This window comes from Buteo buteo, chromosome 12 (genome assembly GCF_964188355.1).
Source record: "Buteo buteo chromosome 12, bButBut1.hap1.1, whole genome shotgun sequence".
Classification (NCBI taxonomy): domain Eukaryota; kingdom Metazoa; phylum Chordata; class Aves; order Accipitriformes; family Accipitridae; genus Buteo; species Buteo buteo.
Genome location: NC_134182.1, coordinates 38,349,031 through 38,367,637, shown reverse-complemented (window position 1 = coordinate 38,367,637; position 18,607 = coordinate 38,349,031). Strand labels below are relative to the sequence as shown.

At 50.7% G+C, this 18,607-nt stretch overlaps 2 long non-coding RNA genes across 2 annotated transcripts; one reads left to right on the top strand and one right to left on the bottom strand.

Annotated features, from left to right (window-relative positions):
• The first annotated feature begins 2,281 nt into the window (after window positions 1-2,281).
• LOC142038246 (uncharacterized) lies at window positions 2,282-18,378 on the top strand. Its single transcript, XR_012652550.1, has 3 exons — window positions 2,282-2,713; window positions 7,698-7,852; window positions 17,821-18,378. It is a non-coding gene; the product is annotated as an uncharacterized LOC142038246 (long non-coding RNA).
• Window positions 12,456-17,154, bottom strand: LOC142038247 (uncharacterized). Its single transcript, XR_012652551.1, has 3 exons — window positions 17,053-17,154; window positions 15,247-15,333; window positions 12,456-12,554 (listed from the first exon to the last, which is right to left on the bottom strand). It is a non-coding gene; the product is annotated as an uncharacterized LOC142038247 (long non-coding RNA).
• Window positions 18,379-18,607: the final 229 nt, after the last annotated feature.

The window sequence follows — 18,607 nt, the reverse complement described above, 5'->3', positions numbered from 1 at the left end:
CTGGGGCTTGCTATGTGCCACCCGCCCGGAGATGTCAAGTAATACTTATTTGGCAGCAAAACAGTGAAATCCTGCAAAACAAGTACTCATGGAGTAGTGTTTCACCTGGGCACGCTGAAGGCAGCAAAACTCTTTGCAGCAGCTTCAGTGGGGTTTGGAAAAGTCTGCAGGCTTTACTGCAACCCAGCTGCCCCTCTTAAATTTACACCTTAGGCACCCAGGTGAGGAGTAACCTGAAATGGAGGTACCTCTTCGTCACCCAGCAAACCCTTGATGTGTTGTGCCTGTCCCATTGCTGCCTCCACATTAACATCTGGGCCAGTTTCCCTCCTTCTTGTCCCTCCAGAAGAGGCAGTGGCCTGGCTACACCCACTCTGCAGCTCCCCTCATGCAGGGGACACTGTGCTGATGGTCACTCCCCCGAGGAACAAATTGAGTGGGAATTACAGTTTTCTGAATGTCAAAATCCCTCCTGTGGATCAGAAGTTCCCAGCACCTGCGCAAACACAGCACAAAGTGCCAAGACACTACCCAGAAAGAGGAACCACCAAAAACTCTTCCAATGCTGCCCCCTCGCCCTCAGGACTCGGTGAAGGAAAAGTTTACCTCCTCCCGCAGAGGTCTTTTGGAAGATTTTTTAAACACAAAAACTCTTGCCTAGAAAATAAATCAGGCTCACCCTCCCCACCACGTCCTCACCCGGCATCTCCCCCGCGCTGCACCCGCCCCCAGAGCACCGAAAAGGCATGGACGCACTGATTAATATCTGCTACGTGTAGGGGAAAACAACAACCCCGTAAACAGTATTATTAACCCATGGGCTGGCAATAAATCAGTGTGGGAAGGTGACCTCAGCAATGCTGGAGTAATCCTGTGTGTCAGGGTAAATTTATGAGGCCAATTTTATTGGCCTGTATGACCCAGGCTCCTTGGAGATGTCTCAGTAACAAATCCAATCCATATCATTTATTAGCTTTGTACAGTGTCAGCTCTAAGCATAGGAGGGATCCCATTAAAATGTATTGCTCCCTCTGCAAAAGATGGGTGCAAATAAGCTGCTGGATAATTGTCGGCTGCAAGGAGCCCCCGATTAAGAAATTGCTCATTGTAGATCTGCTCTGAGGTCCATAAAGCTTGCCGGGACTGGAAGTGTGGGGTTTGGGTTTGCACCGTCTGCCTCTTGCCCTCCCTACCTGCACTGGGCTGACTACCGCTTTCCAGGAGCAACGGGTAGGGTTTAGCCATGGGATCAGAGGTGCTGGACTCTGGGGAGTTTCCAGCTGAGTCCCCCAGGCTCCCCCCCTGGGTGCTGGACAAGGACCTGGTGGCCCTGGGGGCTGCCACTCTGCCAGGGGGGCTGGGGAGGATGCAGGGACCGTGGGGTCACAGTGATAGGTGCGGGGATGCGATGGCGCGGGGATCTTGCGACCGCATCTCAGGACGGCGTTGCAGCGAGAGGGATGGTGAGGGGATTTGAAAGCTGTTAGTGGCTGAAACTCCTCCTCCGAGGCAAGAAACCACTTGCATGAGGGGAGGGATCCTCTGGCCAGGCCCTGTGGGCAGTACTGAGAAAAAGCTCCATTTTGGAAGCCACTCACGGACCTTGCGGTGATGTGCGTCGTGCCCAGCACCCTGGTGATGGGAGCAATCACGCCTTTGCACCAGCACCTCCTGGGTCTGATCTCTGTTGGCTAACCAGAGTCTGGTGGAGGCAGTTTAAGTCTGTTTGACTGTCCCTGTCATCATAAGGTTTACGGATGGTTAATTTATTCTTTATAGCACAGTCATTGATGGCTGTTAAATCACAAATGAGAGCCAATAAAGGGTGAATTGCAGCTGAAATTACACTGTTTATATGACAGCAGAGTGCTGGCTAAAAGATTCATATGCCGCTGATGAAGTACGTTATAAATTTTAATTACCATAGTTTGTACAAATGACATGTTTGAAATGCTATTGAGTAATGTGACCCTGATAATGAAACTATAAAATAAATCATTAACTTTCTGAATGAGCTTTTTTATTTCCATGCTACATGAAGTAAACTTTCCAATTTATTCCATTGCAGCCTTGTTCTGAAAAAAAGTGCAGAGAGAAGAGTCACCAACCACCCCCTCCACTCTGAGGGACACTGGCAAGCAAACCAAAGGAGGGATGAGTGGGACCATGTCGGAAAAGACATCAGAAGACTGGCCAAAACCAGCCAAAGCCCTCAAACTGCTCGTGGTTTCACCCTGGTTAATACGGGATGATGCCTTGCTCCTGCAGCCACAACCAGCTTAGCTGAGGGAGTGCAGAGATAAGAGCAGGGCTTGAGAACCAGCTCCAAAGAGCCATAAAAATCACAAGCACCGAAGAGAGAAAATCTCCATTAAAGTCAGAACATAATTATAACTCACTCGTTGGCTGGGGGCTTTGCAGCCTGAGTCACTGGAGATTGCCCTGCCCTCCCCTGGGAGCTCCCTGGATCTGCCAGAGTTTTGAAGCGAGAGCAAAGGTGCCTGAGCCCCCAACTGCTCGACACAGAAGTAGAGATAATTCCCTGGATGGGGGTGAGGAGGCAAATTTCGGCACAACAAGGGATTTCTTGGGAGCCTGCCTGGGGGAGGAAGCACAGACCAGGCAGTTGTTAACCCAGCATCCTTCGGTCTAGCTCTGCTCGCTCAAGAAAAGGGGATGCTTCTTAAACCCTCTGGAAAGACACTGATAGCAGGTTGTTACCTTATTATATTGCCATATATTATTTTTTAAGGGATACAGGGCATGAAACAAGATGGGAGTGTGCCAGAGCTGCTTTCTTATCCCCCTGCAGAGAGGTGCTCCAAATACCAGATACCAAAATTCGGTGCTCCTTCCCCCTGGGTGCCCACACTCACCCATCCCCCAAAGTGGGAGAAAAGGGGTCCCACCCCAAACCCCCTCTAGAAAATCCACCAGGTCTGGGGCTCTCTGGCCTGACTCGCCAGCATCGCTGGCTTCTTCCTCATCTCCTTAATTAACCTGAGTTCTTTGCAACCTCAGGTTGAATATGAACGTTTCCTATTCCCCAGCTTTTTCACACTGTAAATAAGCAACATATCTGTCTCACATGGCAAACAAAAGGCAGTAGCAGGAGTCTCCAGATAAGCAGCAGGGAAAGGAGAGGGAAAGGGGACCTCTGACATTTTCAGGCTGTGGGGATGCAGCAGAAGGTTGCGGTGTCAAGTACCATACAGCAGTTGGGTTTCAAGAGATGGGGTAATTTATGACCCATAATAATGTTTGTGGTTCTTTTGCGGAGGCAGAGATGGATCTTACTCTTTAAGGCTTTGGCTGCTCATCCCTGGGGTCCCTGTGTGCGAAGGAGTCCTTATCCACGGGAACTCTGGCAGATTCATGGCTGGGTGCATCATGTCCAGTGCTGGCTGACTCCCCCTTCCCATCCTTTTCCCCCAGGCAGCCGCTCTTCCCATCGCTGCCCAGAGACGCTCCTCACCAGAGGACGCATGCAATGAATTCCAATCCTGCTGAGTGTCAGGCTTTAAGTCAGGCAAAGTGTGTTTGCCGAATGGGTGGTCAGCATGGAGGCGCGCTGCCGGCACGGGTCCTGCCAAGCCCGGTGCCCCCCATGGCACAATTGCCTATTGCAAAGGCCACGGCCACCCCACTACCTCTCACTGCAGATCTCGCTGGGCCTTTTTTCCTCCCCGAAAGTGTTTGGAGTTGGAGGGCTTTTAACGCCTGCTTTTGTCTTATCAGCCAGACTGAAAATATTTCCAAGCAGGCTGCTCATGCCGCACTACTTACCATTAAAAGAAAGGACCACATTATTGCTGTTATAAACCATTGATTAAGGTTTATAATAGCAATAATCCCCTCGAAATTCATTGTTACTGCAGTTAATGACCAGTTTATTAGAGCGTTAACCATCCTTGGCAATGGGCTGAGTCGTTTAATGCTGGTAACGACCAATTTCTCAAGGGTTATTGCTTAAATAACAATCCTTTGTTAGATATATGTTCAACCACCAGATACTGCTCCAGCTGGAACCTTCTCCTGTGAAATAATTGTTAATTATTTCTTCCAAGTTTTGCCACCATGCCTCAAAGTTCTAGATGAAAAGGGTTGCTGAGGGTGCAAAGCGTCAGAGATGCTCAGAGCTGAGACTGGGCAAAGCAAGGGGAAGCAGCCAGAGACGCATGAGCCATCACCCAAAGGGATGTGGGTGTAGGAGTTGTGGTTTATGAGGGTTTTTTCCCTCTTCTGTCACCCATGACTGTCCCAGCCCTGGGCACGTCCGCCCCAGCCACCCACAGTGCTTTGCAGAGGCACTGGCTCAAGTTGGAAGCAGCAAAGCTTCCAGGGATGAGCCCCGGGCTCCCGGGCACCGCAGTGAGCCACCCAAGAAGGGTGAGACACGCCAAAGCTCTCCCTCCCTTCTTCTCTTACATTAATATGATTTGAACATTTCATCGTGTTAACTATGTCCTATCGTGTCACGTTAGTATCATCCTTCTAACAGCATTCATTTTGCCTGACATGATATGAAAGGTACAGATACGATTACCCTTTAATTGTGTCATATTAGCAAAAATAAATACTGATATAGTGCAAGGTTGACACAAAACGATGGCAAATCCCTGGGAACAGGATTGGACTCTTGTTGCCCAGAGAGTGCCCAGAAACCTGCATGCTTCAAGACAAGTGTGTTTGTCGAGCAAATGCAGGAGAGGAGCAGGAGGGGAATTTCTGCCTCAGGTTTCTTTCCCCATCTCTAAAGGCAGTGCACTCGCTGTGCTGCCAGCCATGCGGGGAAGCCCCTGACCACAGCTCCCTCCCCTGTGCACGGCCCCCAATTTCTGTGAGCCATTAGCGAGGATGAAAGGACGTTGAATTGCCATGATCCGCTCACTTCCAGCCACTCACCCCAAATGCCTAATCTCTAGCTGGCTTTAACAGGCTTTCTGATGATTCTGCTATGAAAAAAAGTATCCCTGCATCACCCCCAGAAAATTACATTTCCATAGCAAATTAAATTTCAAGCTTTCCTGATTCTCGTTAAGAAACACAAAGAAAATCTGAATTTGGGGGATTAGGTGAAACTTGAACGGTGCTAGGTTTGGGTCTGGTGTTCCCCTCCCTCCTTTTGCTCTTTGTTCCTAAGTTTGTGGGGTCTTTGAGGTGTCACTGGGAAAAAAAAGGAAGGAGGGATTACTCCAAAATCTGGGAGAAGTTTAAGTCCTGGTTTTGGCAGTGAGATGCTGATCTTCTCTGCGATGCTTCAGGCTCCTCCAGTCCCTGAGGAGGCAGGAATCTGCCTGAAATATATTATAAAGTAGAAAATACAAAACCTAAAAACTTTGAATTTTTTTCCCCCTCTGTAGGAAGGAGTTACCATTTTCTAACTATCTCCACTGTCAGCCAAAACTGCTCCCTGGTGCCAGGCAGCTTTGAAACGGACCCTGGCTGGGAAAAGCAAGAGGCAGCCGAGCTTCGCCGGCTGCTTTGCTGCAGCCCCGGTCCAGCCAGGCTGGGTCTGTCTCTGGTCCCTGTCACAACTGCTGCGGGGATTTGTGTGAGCATCCGTGTTATTTTAGAGATAATGTGAGCAGAGTGGAGCATGTCACAGGATAATGGTCTCCTGCTGCTAGGCTGTTCTTGGCATTTATCAAAAAATGACACCAGAGGGAATATGCTCAAGGGAACTGAGGTGTCGATTCGATGACTGCTATTTCGTGATAAAAGTTAACAGAAATAAAAATGAATCAGTCACAAAACAGCTTATTTATAGCTGTGCCCGGCCCAGAAGGGGATCCCTGGGAAAGGCAGGGCACTGGTGCTCACCATGCACACCCACACTGGCATCGCCTTGCCAAGAGCCGCGGCCCCACCGCCTGTGCCCGTTCCCGGGAGGTACGGCGTTGTACCTTCCCCACCACCCTCAAAATACCCCTGTGGGCAACGGAGGGGCTGGTGCTCATTGCAGAGTGGGAGAGGAGAGCTGGAGGATAAAGTCATTTGAGGTTGCTCAAATCAGATGTGATTTTCTGGCTCCCAGGACAGGATTTGAGTGAGCACACGGTGACAGGGTGAGGATGATGTCCCGTGCTCCTCTTCCACCCCGATCTGTGCTGCTCTGCCCTCGAGCTGCCTGTCCAGGCAGTGCTGCACCCTGAAAGTCCCCCCAGACAAAACAAAACTGGGCGGCATCCCCTGGATTTCACACATTCTCCCTCCACCTCTGTGTCTCAGCAAATACAAACCCAAACCATTTTGCACAATGCTTACAAAACAAAACAAAAGAAAACACAACAGTCCCGGTGTTTTGCCTAAAAACAAATATTTTGAGCAAAATGATTCAATGTTGCCTGTGTTTATACATCGCCGGGGGGGTAGTCTCTGAACAGAGCTGTGACCCCGCACTGGGCTCGGCTGCAGTGACCGAACTCCCAGACCCCAGGGATGCAGATGGAGCCCAGCTTCAGTGATGGGGATCGCTGAGCCTGGAGCTCCTTGGGGGTCTTGTTCCCTGGGGGGGGTAGGAAATCAGGTCTCTTGCTGGCTGTTTGCTTTTAGCAGGCTGTGCCCCAGGGAGCTGCGTGGGCTCCGGGGGGGCAGAGTATGCAAGGCAGGGACTGTGGGTTTGGGGGTCCCAACCACCGGCACCGCGCACCAGCCCGGCGGGTTCTACACGTGCACGAGCCTGCGGCAGCGTTCAGGGCCTGGGACTTACTCTGATGAGATACTAGTGGGAGCAGGAAAACTGGGCAGAACATGAAGGGAAAAAAAGGCCAGCCTTGCTGTAATGGCTAAAAATGTCTAATCGTGGGTCTGGTATTAAGTTAAATATCCTGGCTAAAACCATCTCATCGTGGATATTGCACTAAGTTAAACATGCAGTTATTTAAGGCAAGGAAAACTAGGTGGGATTTGGGTTTCCACACCAGCCCATCAAAGGCACCCTAAAGCTAAAGGCTTCCTTCCACTTTATCAAGGTGAACAAATTAATCAGCTAATTGTTGCTGGGGCCAAGTTCTGGTGCGTTTCCAGTGGGACGGTCTGTTTTTGTTATCTCAGCTGTGGGCAGGGAGGAGGAGAGGAGGAGGAGGAGGAGGGCAGAAGAAGGACGCTGCAGCACCTGGGTTCGTTGGCCCTACATGTAATAGGAAACAACAGGGGCCACAGGGGACGCATCGCTCTTTTCCACCTACATGTTATTCCAGCCATAAATCCGAGTGACAAGCTTGAACTTTTCTCAATTGACATGTTTACAAGGGAAGTCCGCGTTTGACAGGAAAATTAAGCATATCAATCACTTAACGAGCTCGTTAATGAATGGCGCTCAGATCTCTCTGATTTTGTGCCTGGTAGCACAATTTATTGATCAAGTGTGCTTTCGGCTGGGGCCAGATGTTGCTGTGCCTTGATCCTCAAAGCCAGGACGGCCCTGGCCAGGGTTTAGCGAGAGGTCATTTTCTCCAGCAGACCCCAGGTTCCCTTTTCTGTCTTCTGTTTTCTCTTTCTTTCTCTCCCTTTTCCCCCACCAGAACAAAGAGAGCAGATGCGGGCTCGGGGCCCCTCACACCCACTCAGACATATGGAAGCGATCTCCTCTGTCTTTGTAATTACACAGGAGCTTGCTTTTCAATGGCTCCGGGTTTTATTGCACAGAAACCAACCTATTCCTACATAAAACATTTTTACGGCTTCTCCTCTAGGGGCTCCTTGGCGAGGACCTGTCAGGTATAAAAGCGCACAGGACCCCCTGGCAGCCGGCAGGAGCCGTCCGGGCGAAGTGGGGACCCCCGGGATCCCCCGGCAGGAGCACACGGCGGCCGGGACTGGCGCGGGAGGCAGAGCAAGAGAGGCTAAGGTGAGGCATGGCGGTGGAAAGATGGGAGCCAGATCCCCCAGTAAAAACTAACAGCTTTCAAAAGGCAGCAGAGAACACAAAATAATCCTCAAACCTTAATGAGACCCATAAGTAAACCCTGACTGTATTTGCCTTCCCGACCCTGGATGAGCCCGAAATCCCACCTGCAAATGTGTTTGTAAAAGCCCCATTTGTCTGAACATCTCAAAGACACTCATGAGGTTGCAATGGGATGGAGGACACTTACTCATATTTCTGTGTTGCTGACCACAGCAGTGGGATGGAGGACGCTTCCACCTATTTCTCCGTTGGTGACACGGGCCTCTCAACAGGGAGAGTTTGCATGTCCCATGTCCCAGCCGTAGGCACTAACCCGGAGCCCAGCAGCCGCAGGGAGGGTACGCTGGTGGTACCCACTGTGCCAAACGCAGCCTTGCCCTGGGTCAGGCTCAGGGGAGAAGCAGCTCCCACGTACAGCCCTGGGCTGGCAGATGCAGATAGACATGTGCCGATGGACAGAGACGGTGATGGCCAAAAGACCCCTCCTTCCCCCACAGTATCTGTAGTCGAGCTTGTGTAGTAAAATATGCTTTGGATATGCTGTCAGCTTGTTTTCAGGAGGGCTTGGTAAAACAATGGAAGAGTTACTCTGCAATCTAATGGAGTAAAAAAAAAATGCTATAGTGCATCGTGAATAGTCCAAAATGCAAAGATGACAATTTAAGTGTTTAAAATGTACTCAAGGTAATTCCAAACAAATTTTAAAGCCATTTCAGACTATAAAACCCCTCAGCTAAATCATTGGTTATATGGTGGCAGTGCTTATGTTGCAAAATAACCCTAGCATGAAAGAGAAAGTTTAAAAAATTGCCGGTTAATCCTTATAAATTACTTATTAGTATTGCAAAGCTGGAGCTGGAGGAGCCTTCCAAGTAAAGGCCGTGCTGTTTGGTCACTTCTTGCCTGGCTCCATGAGGAGCACTTGGGGGCTGGCTTTGATTTGTTGGGCTCTGTGAAGGCATTGATGTTCCTCCAAAGTGTTGCATCAGCGCTGATGTCATGGCACAGCTCTGGCTTTATCCCTCCCACTCCTCAGAGAGCCTCCCCCTCCTCCCAGCCATTTTAAGGAAGCCAAAAATCTCGGGCTGTCCCTGCTGCACGCCACCCCAATTGCTTGCAAGCCCCAACAGGAGTTGGGGGGGAATTGCCCCCCAGGGAGAGCTGTAACTGCAAGGAAGGGTGGGCTCAGGTCCAGCGGCGCTGTACCCCAGCGAGGGGCTGGGACAGCACGTCCCCCAGCTCCCCAGGGCCGCCCACGTTACTGCCCGCAGGAGGGCCGGTTGTTGTCTCGCGAAATGTGATTTATTCTGGGCCATCGCTGCAGCCTCCGCCTGCCAGAGGAGTAGTCGTTGGCGTCTCTCGGCTACGGTGCAGCAGCGATGCAAATCCTTTCGCTGGGTGTCCATGTTTCACACCCTGCCAATGGATTAAACCCACTGGGAAGCTGTGAAGTGCATGCAAAGAAAATAAAAGTTTATTCCCTTCCCTGTGCTTCTGGGCTTCTAACTTTTCTCCTGTGTGTTTGTGCCCTGATTTGAGAAAGCGACACAATCTCGCTCGCTCGCTCTTCTCTCGCTCTTTTCCTTTCACCAAACAGATGTAACTATTTATTCCTTATGTCCCAGTTTTCCTGTAATTTCATAAAGTGCAAATTTGCTGTCCTGCTCCCAAATGCCGAGTCGGTGGTTTGTCATAACAGTCATCAGTAACTGTCGCTTTCTGCCTGGGGCTTAATTAACCCACTCTCTCATTAGCATGTCCATGCAGTTGTAAGGAATGAAAGCCTGATTATTTTCTACAACAGTCGCAGCCAATTACTGCACTGAAATGGAACCACATTAATCAAATCTTTAGTACAGTGGCAAATTCAGAGATATCAGATTGCAAAAGACTGCAAACCTAATATGTCACTGTCAGCGGAGCTACGCAGGCATTTAGCGAATTGCATTAAATAGATGGCTTCGCTGAAACCGCATGAATTTAATATGTGATGGGATCTGGAAGCTATTAGTGTGACATGGCAAAGTACTGGGAGCTTGGCAGCTCTGGACTTTATCCATGAACTCAGGAAACTCATGTAAAAACTTGTGTGTGTGTGTGTGTGTGTGTGTAGCAAAATGTCTCGCCTGTTTAAGGAAAAGGCGTGGGTATACACTAGCGAAAATGCAAGCAAAACTATGAGTAGTCCCAACCAGTTTACAGTAAGTCATTGCTGCTGTTTTACACTGGAGCAGAGCTGGGGGCTGGAGAGGGTCCGTGCACCGGGCTGGAGGGGAAGGAGGGACACAAGACACGTCCATGGGCAGGAGCCGCTCTCGCAGGCGGCTGCTCGCCAGCCTGGGCTCGAAGCCTGCGCTTCGGGAAGCACTTCGAGGCAGCAGGGCACGGCCCTGCTGCTATAATAAACCATACAGAGGAATCCCAGGTGCAGAAATAATCCATGCAGAAATTACCAGGCATCAGTATTTTTACAGTGTCTTGCATGCAGAAGTGTGTCCCCAAGCACTTTACAGTGCTGGGCACTGGGGCCAGGGGAGCTGCTGGAGGAGAGATGCGTTCCCCAAGGACCTCTGCAACCTCACGACTCGTTTCCTGCTGCCAACCGCTTTTTCGGCAGCAATCAGCTCTGTCTACCCAGCGAAGTCCTGCTCATTCCAGCTGGATGTGCCCCGTGCTTTGCTCCCTCTTGCGTTGCCTTGGCCGTGTTTGCCTTGTCTCCGCCAGAGGTGTCAGCTCTGGTTTGGCCCATGCCTTGCGCTCTCCCTGCTTTACCCACCAGCTGTAGAAGCTCCTGGTGGAAATTCCTCCTCTTCCTCTTTTCTGGCAACATCTTAGGGTGCCTTTGCTTTAAAGGCTGTGCAGCTGAGGATGCCAGTGCTGTTACAACAGCAACAAGTCAGCCTCAGCTCAAGCATGAGCTAAGAGGCATTTTCCATCCCTGCTCTTAGTGAGCCCATAAATTAATTTACTTTCCTCTGGCTTCAGCGCATTCCCCAGCACCTGGAGACACCCCGTTTTGCAGGTCTCAAGAAACAACAGTGAAGGTATGCGGGAGCGACGAGAGGACGGGTGCACTACAAAAGCATTTTCCGGCTGCAGTTTTGGGGGAACAGCCTGGATGTCCTGCCACCCTCTGGCTCCTCGTACGCCTCCTTGACCCGAACCGCCTCCTTTTCCCACTGGGCTGGCGGCAGCGCTGACGGCTCCCAGGGGCTGCGCAGAAGGAGAGGCAGCTGGTTAGATGGCAGCTGCCCCGGTGGTGGATTTCGCCTGCAAGCACGGCGCTGGCCGGGCCCCGGAGCAGCAGGTGGCTGCAGACCCGCCACCATGGGAAAGGCAAGTGAACAAGGAGGTTTTTTTTCAAAGCCACGTTCAAGGGCTTCATTTGTAAATCTTTCCATGTTCCCGAACAGCGGCTGTGGGGAAATTCACACTGGGTCCGGGTTGCTGCAAAGCTTGACGGGAAACCAAGATTTATGCCCTATTTTAGTCTGCTTAATCCTTCGTTTGCCGGGCTCAAATCACAGCAGCCTTCTGCGCATTCATGGGCTTCACCTAGACAGCGTTAAATATCCCCGGCAGCCTGAAAGCAAGACAAATCCGATGAAGAGACTTGCCAGCACCGGCTGCCCCACGTGTGCCGTCTGCGGGTGCGTGCCCCCCGTGCCCGCGCAGCGCCGCGAGCCGCTCCACGCGCGGGCCTGGCCGCCTGCGCCGGGGGAAGGCAGCAGACGCTGACAGCGATGACTGATGAGTCTCAATAGTCAGGGTCTGCTCTTACACAAACTGCCTTCATCAGCAACTTGCTGCTACCATCAGTTAATCTTCTTGCAAAAGGTACACTCCTGGTACATTTGTACGTTTCCTCTCCCAGTAACCTAATCTACCATCTAGTTTATGCATACATGCTCTGAGGGGTTTTTTATATATATTTTTTTTTTCTAAGCAATCAATCTGTGCGGCTAGGAGCTGCAACTGAATTTAAATACCAGGGTTTTCATTATCTCCAACACAGGAAAAAGAAAGGGGGGAGAGGGACATTGGAAATAGAGGGAAATAAATTCCAATCTCTTGAACAATGTATTTGAAGGTGTGCATATTTCTGCAACCATATAATGCCTAGTGTATTATACAAAATCTTTTTCTGCAATAGGAATATATTTGGAAAGTAGATTGCAGAGTCCCTTTGACTGCAGTTTTGCTATCCTTCCCACTGTCTTGTGATGCATTTGAGTAGTCTGGAACTAGTTCATAGGATTTGCACTGCACTACCTTTTAAAGACCCCCCAAAGAGACCTGGATCCTGTTCTTCCAGGTAGATACACATGCAGACTGAAAGATCTCCCCACCAGGAGACAGACCTAAAACATGGGGAGGGGGACAGGAGTAGAGAGGAGGGGAAAGGGGCAGTTATTTGCCCAGGGTAGGGCAGAGCCAAGAGCAGAGCTGGGAGCCGCCACTGCCCTGGGCCGAACGGGCAACAGAGCATTACCCCAGAGCTGCCTGCAGAATGTGTTCCCAAATACACTCGATACAAGCATCAGTTTATTGGAATTGAAGAAGCCTGCTCAGGTGACAGGTGACACTCTTTCAGGACCTGGTAGCTCCATTTCAACGAGCTTGGGACAGGCCATGTTCTCTCCTAAAATTCCGATTAGAAAAAGAAATAAATGATTCCTGGGTTGGGCTATCTGAGACTCCTGTGCTATAAGAGGAACCCCCCAGTGCATGGATTAATTAGCTACAGGATACAAATGCCCTTATGCAATAAATCACCCGGTCGCTCCTCTTGCGGTGCCTGCAGTGACAGCTCTCTGGGGCGGAGATGCTGTGGGCAGTGAGGGCGATGCTGTGCCCCAGCTCAGCCTTCCTCCCACCAGGACCAGGCCACCTCTTCGGCACAGCTACGTCTCCAGGCTGAACCGCAGAACTGACACCCGACGGCAGACAGCTGCCGGCCCGGTCCAGCACTGCTGGCGAGATGCCCTGGAGCCGTTAAAGGGCTTCGGTTGTGTAGGACACTGGGTTTCCACCGAAAACGGTGCCCTAGAACCGTGCCTTTGTGCCACGCACCCCTCCAGCCCCAGCCCTGCGCAGACCCTTCTGCAGCCCCGTCATTCCCCACCTGTCATCTGCTTTGTAAGTGGTTACAGGAGCAGGGCCAGCAGCGAAGCAGTTCCCGGCAAAAGTAACCTGCAATGCATCTCCTCCGGCATAAGTGGCACCGCGCTGTGCCCGCGCTGGGACGTCGGATTTCCCGTCCCACCTGCGGAGCCGTGCCTCGTGGCCTGACCCTCGCTCCTTCGGGGACACAAACCCCTACGTCCCATTCCTGCCCCGGCACCCACTTCATGCCCCTGCCAGCACCCACGTGCAAAAATCGCTGCCTTCCCCCAAAGCCCGGTCCGGTGTGGAAGCACACCGTTCATATTGCATTTGCCCTTCTTCTCTGTTGTAACTAAGGAAAGGAGAGCGAAGCACCCTGCGTGCAGCCTTTGCACGTCGGAGGGGTCTCCTGGGGGACAGCGGGGCCCTGGGGACCCACTGCCGAGCTCAGCACCCACGGGGGCTTAACGCTGTCTCGCTTGCTAATACATCCACGTGCTAAGCAAACATCTCCCAGTCTCCCAGCAAACCCCTGGTTTAGTAATATTGAGTTTTCAGCCACAGTTTTTCTCTTTCAATATAGCTGGTGGGATGCTGGGTTTGGAGAAGATTATTTGGACTTAAAAGGATTTGTGGTTTGTTCTACATTTATGTAGCATCTATTACAGCGGGCCCTCGGTGACGCTGGGAAGGCGAGAGCCTGTTACCGACAGTCCAGATTGGAAGCTGAAGGGTTCTCAGTATCCAGCACCCACTCTAGAGCGGAGCCCAGACCCCAGGAAGGTTCACGCCGGGGCTGACTCCCATGTGCAGAGGGCCACAGCACCTACAGATTCCTGAATTTTTACATTTCTGATCCTTGAGCAATTAATGTGTGAGTAGTATCTTTCCATACCCCCAAAGCAGTATCTTCTGCCACACTTGTCTGGTTTTAAACGCTCACTTCCCTCCCTTGAGGTGCTACAACAGAGTCGAATGGATTTGCTGCAGCAGGAGCTCTAGGGGAGGGAAAACCTCTTTTGCATTATTTAAAATTTCCAGTGTTGAAAAAAATCAATGATTGCACAAAAAGTGCTCTGAGTTCAGGCAAGTTTGGGGTGAAGTTTCAGAGAAGCCTTGCCCAGAGTCAAAGCAAAATCCCAATTCTGCAAAATCTGGCTCCTGTGCGTCCTTGGCTCCCGCACCTAAGCGTGCGAGCCTGAGGCTGGTCCTGCCCCGGCTGCAGCTCCCCAGGGATGATGGGGACAGGGGACAAGCAGCCATGGTGTCCGGCCAGCATCCCGCAGGAGCACAGGGAAGGCAGCTCGGTTCATGGCAAGGCTCCTCTCTTGCGTTAAATACAGCCGGGAAGGCCAGGTCAGCACGCTCGGTCGCATAAATCATCTGACGTTTTGACTGTGTGTGTGTGATAAAACAGCTCTGAACAAAGCTCCGGCCATTAAATCACGACGCCCCGCATGGGGCCGGGTGAACCGTTCACCTGCCAGCGTCCTCCCAGCGCCCGCGCTGCAAATCCCGGGAGGACGGGTCCTTGGCTGGGGACATCATCCTTTCGCCTCCCCCTGCTTAAATGGCCCTTTTGCAAGGGGAGAAGAAATTCAAATTGTGCCTCAAAAAATGCCCCTAATTTGTCTTTTCTCCTCAGTTTCCCCCCTTTCTAAAGGACTGTTTAGCAGTGAGATGGGAAAGGAGGGTGCCTGAAGGGCAGCAAATGCTGGGGGGGGGGATGCAGGACACTGCCTTTTCCAGACTCTGAGCCCAGGCTCTGGGCAGCCCCCAGAGTTTTAACATTAAATAAACTTCACACAGGCAGCGGTGAGACCCTGAGGCAGGAATTATTTGATTCTCTGACCTTGTACAAGTGGCTGGACCTACCCACAGGGACAATCCCACTTCCCTGGGGGATGCTGCATTGCCGGGGACAGGACCACGCACGCCGCCGGCTCCCCCACGAGCGCGTGGGGCTGTGGGTGCACATCGGGCAGGGGACCCCGTCCCAGCGTGGCCTCAAAGAAATGTGGCCGGGGTCTGCAGGTGAGGCTTTGCACGCCCATCACGCTTCCTCTGCTCTCAGTGCAGGTTCCCCGGCCTCTTCAGCACAAGACGTTTCTTTTCCTCCCTCTTTTCCTTTTTTTCTCTCTTTTTTTTTTTTTCCTCCCAGGGAGAATTGTACAGAGACTGATGGTTTCATTTTACATGAATCACTGATGATCTAACAAATTAATTACCTGCTCACTCCTTCCCTCCTGCGTGAGGTCATGGAGGCTGGGTGGGGGCAGCCCGCCGCCCCCCGCTCGGTGGCATCATAGCTCCTACTTTAAAGACCAGAGACAAATGTCAAAATTGCCAGTTTAGGTTAAAATCAGATTTAAATGTCTCTTACTAAACACAGAGGCACACAAACTCAATATGTCATCTTTAATGGTTCAGAACAAAGCCTAGAAAAATAGTGTCCCAGCATACAGGAATTTTATAACCTTTGATATATAGCTTTCATTATTAGCAATAATTTCTGTAACTGCATCCGGATTCACAGGAACACATATTGAATAATAATTCTACTTTTTTTGATTTGCTCCCTTTTCCCCGCAGGTCCCTGCCCCTGCAGACCCTTTGCCCGGGCAGGCTGGCCTGGGCAGCGCTCCCCCAGCCCTTCATCCTCCTCTTCTGCCTTTTACAAAAAACAGGCTTTTGTTGTCTTTTTCGTTCCTCTACTTTTTGGTTTTTGGCCAACACCCACTTCTCCCTCCCCCACTCTTTTGTCATGATATTAAAATCTAATTACCCAGACAACTCTCTTCACCTAAGTCATCAACAGGCCCAATTATTTCTCTGGCGTGCACAGCCCCCCATGTATGCACACACAAGCACACACATAAAGCAATGAACAATAAAAAGGCGTTCGCTAACCTCCGCCTTTTTTCACAGTCAGGCTTCAAGTTCACATGTGAATTTATGCCAGTTTTGACATTAGCAGGAAAAATTAACAGTTCTCACAAAAAAAAAAAAAGAAACTTGCACAAAAGAGGTTTTGTGTTTCAAGCAGAATAAATTATAGTGTGATGTTATTAAAACACTTAGTTGTTAAGTTGCCAAGAAAATCCAGTATATTCACACGGACTCGAGGACCTGTCTCCATGCAAAGTAATTAAATTAGATTTATGGGCTGCATTACATCAGTGTTTGATAGTTCATTTTTCCTTTCTTCATATTTTGTCCTGCTTTATTAGAGCATGTGACAGATGGTAAAAATAGTGTGAAGTTTCTTGGCCCTGTGCTAAATCCCCCTTCGGTAGTATATCTCTCTTCTGTCAGTTCTCCCCAGCGATGATAAATTAACCTCTCCTCTTCTATCCCAAGTGTGGCAGTAAAGCACTCTTTGACACAGCACTATCACTTTATCTTAATCTGTGCTGTTCTAGGGGCGGGGTGGGGAAGGAAGCGAAAGGGAGATGATGCAATCGCTACCACAAGTTTAAAAAAAAAAAAGAAAAAGATTTATTGTGTCAAAAAAAAAAAAAGGGAAAGCCAGGGATAGTGCTGATTTATAGAATCTGCTTTGTTGCGTGTGTATATATATGTGTGTACACATACACACACGTATGTATTTGCCCATTCGCAGCTTCCCCTCTTGCAGCAGGTTAGAGGGATAAGGCTCTCTTTTGATTTACCGACATCTGGACCCCTCGGGTTCCCAGGCGCCCTCGCCCACCGCTGCCCCATCATTTCTCCAACCGGTCGATGGACAGAGGCTCTTCTCCTCCAGCGAACTGGCGTTATTTATCTCCTGGGTCTCCTGCTTGCTGCTTTTGCAGCATGGCAGCGTGGCAACCAGCCCTGTCCTGCCCAGGGTCCAACAGCCCTGGAGCAGGTTGTCCCTCCTGTGTCCCCTCCAAGGCCTCGGGGCTCCGCACAGGGCTCCGCTTGGGACCAGGTTCCTGCTCTCCGGGAGGGAGCTTTGCAGAAGGAACCCCTGGAAGGTCTTGTGTGGGCTTTTAGAGCACCAGGATAGTAATTAAGTGAAATTAACTCACAGGTTTCCTTCTAGTGAGACAGAGCAGGAGCCACAAGTCTTTTCAGTCAATCTTGCAGGCAGGGCAGAGACGATGAGTGAAGGCGAAAACAGGCAATGGGAGGTGTAAGAGGGAGAAAGCCCTTCCCTGGGGAATCCCCCGGTGTCCATGTGATAGCGAGGTGTTGTATTAATGGTGTCAGATATGGCAATGCTTGACATATGGTGATATGAAGATAGTAATATCCCTAAATTTAAAGTACTGAGACAAATGGAGCCAGCCCTCAGCTACCTCTAGGTCCACCCCATCCTGCTGGTGCCTAGCTCAGAAGACACAGCCTGTGTTCTGCCTGCTATTTCGGGAGCGGAGACCTCGTCTTTCTCCCAAACTAAAGATGTCCTAATACAGGAAAGATCTGGGGGATTGACCATGTGTGGGTGACTCCTTGCTTGCTGGGGATTAGGGCTGCCTCTCAAAGACACTTGGCACGTTGTGTATGAACAGACACCTTAGCAATGCCCAATAATAGCACAAAAATTGAACTCGTGCATCCACCAGCTCTACAAACTGGAGCTACAAGGCTGTATTTGGCCTGGGCCATGTGCTTCCCAGTCCTGGATGGGATCACCTAGTGGGACAATTTCATACCAGGTGTTCTGTTAAACACTTGCTATGAAGTCAAGTCAGTCTCCTTTCCCCTCTGATGCTGTATCCCTCACTCCCTCCATTTAAAAGCCAATTCCTGCCTGTACAGGGGCCGTTTACTGTACATCTTTCTTTCCTCCTCAGCCAGATTTTAACTCGAAGGAATTGACTGAAGCGTTCAGTCACCTGGACTGTAACTAAAGACCACGGCGTATCCATCACGGGCAAGACTGTCACCGCTCCGAGTATCCTCCCGCAGCCCTGAGGCAGGAGAGGTGAGTGGCAGAGCCCGCAACAGCCAGCACAAAAAGCAGGAGTGACTCCATTTTCCTGCCAGAGGGTCGCACAGGGGTGAAAGAGTTGGGAGAGCAGAGCAGGGTCCACGTGCGAATGCCTCCGTAGATGAGGGACGTTAATTGCCCAGGTCACCCCTCCTGTCACTCCGGGGCACCCCCGTGAGTGCTGATCCCTGGAGGGGGCTGCAGCCCAGACTGCCAAGCGGGGCGGCTGCTGTAGGTCGTTATGGTCTGTTAGATCAAGACCTTAAGGCCCAGCTATAGAATTTTTAATTCGTAGATCAATAACCAGATAATACTAATGATGGTGTCGATGCAACCTAAACTCCTTAAGAAGAAACTGTGGCATAGCGGGCACAGCCATCCGCGGCTCGCAGAATAACTGGGAAACGGGGAAAACACAGAACCAGACTGAGCCTTCGGTTGAAATGCACCCCAAACCCTGGGCCTCCTCCAGGCCTTCCTTTGAACACCCTCCATGGTCTCCATGGTGAATGGCCGTTTCACTTTCGTAAATAAAAGCTGAAGGCCCTGCAGCACTTCTAGACCAGCCCCAAACCAGTTTCTGCTTAAAAGGAAGACACCGATCACTTTGTTGTTGTCATCAGCACAAATGTATTAAAATAGCAGCTGGC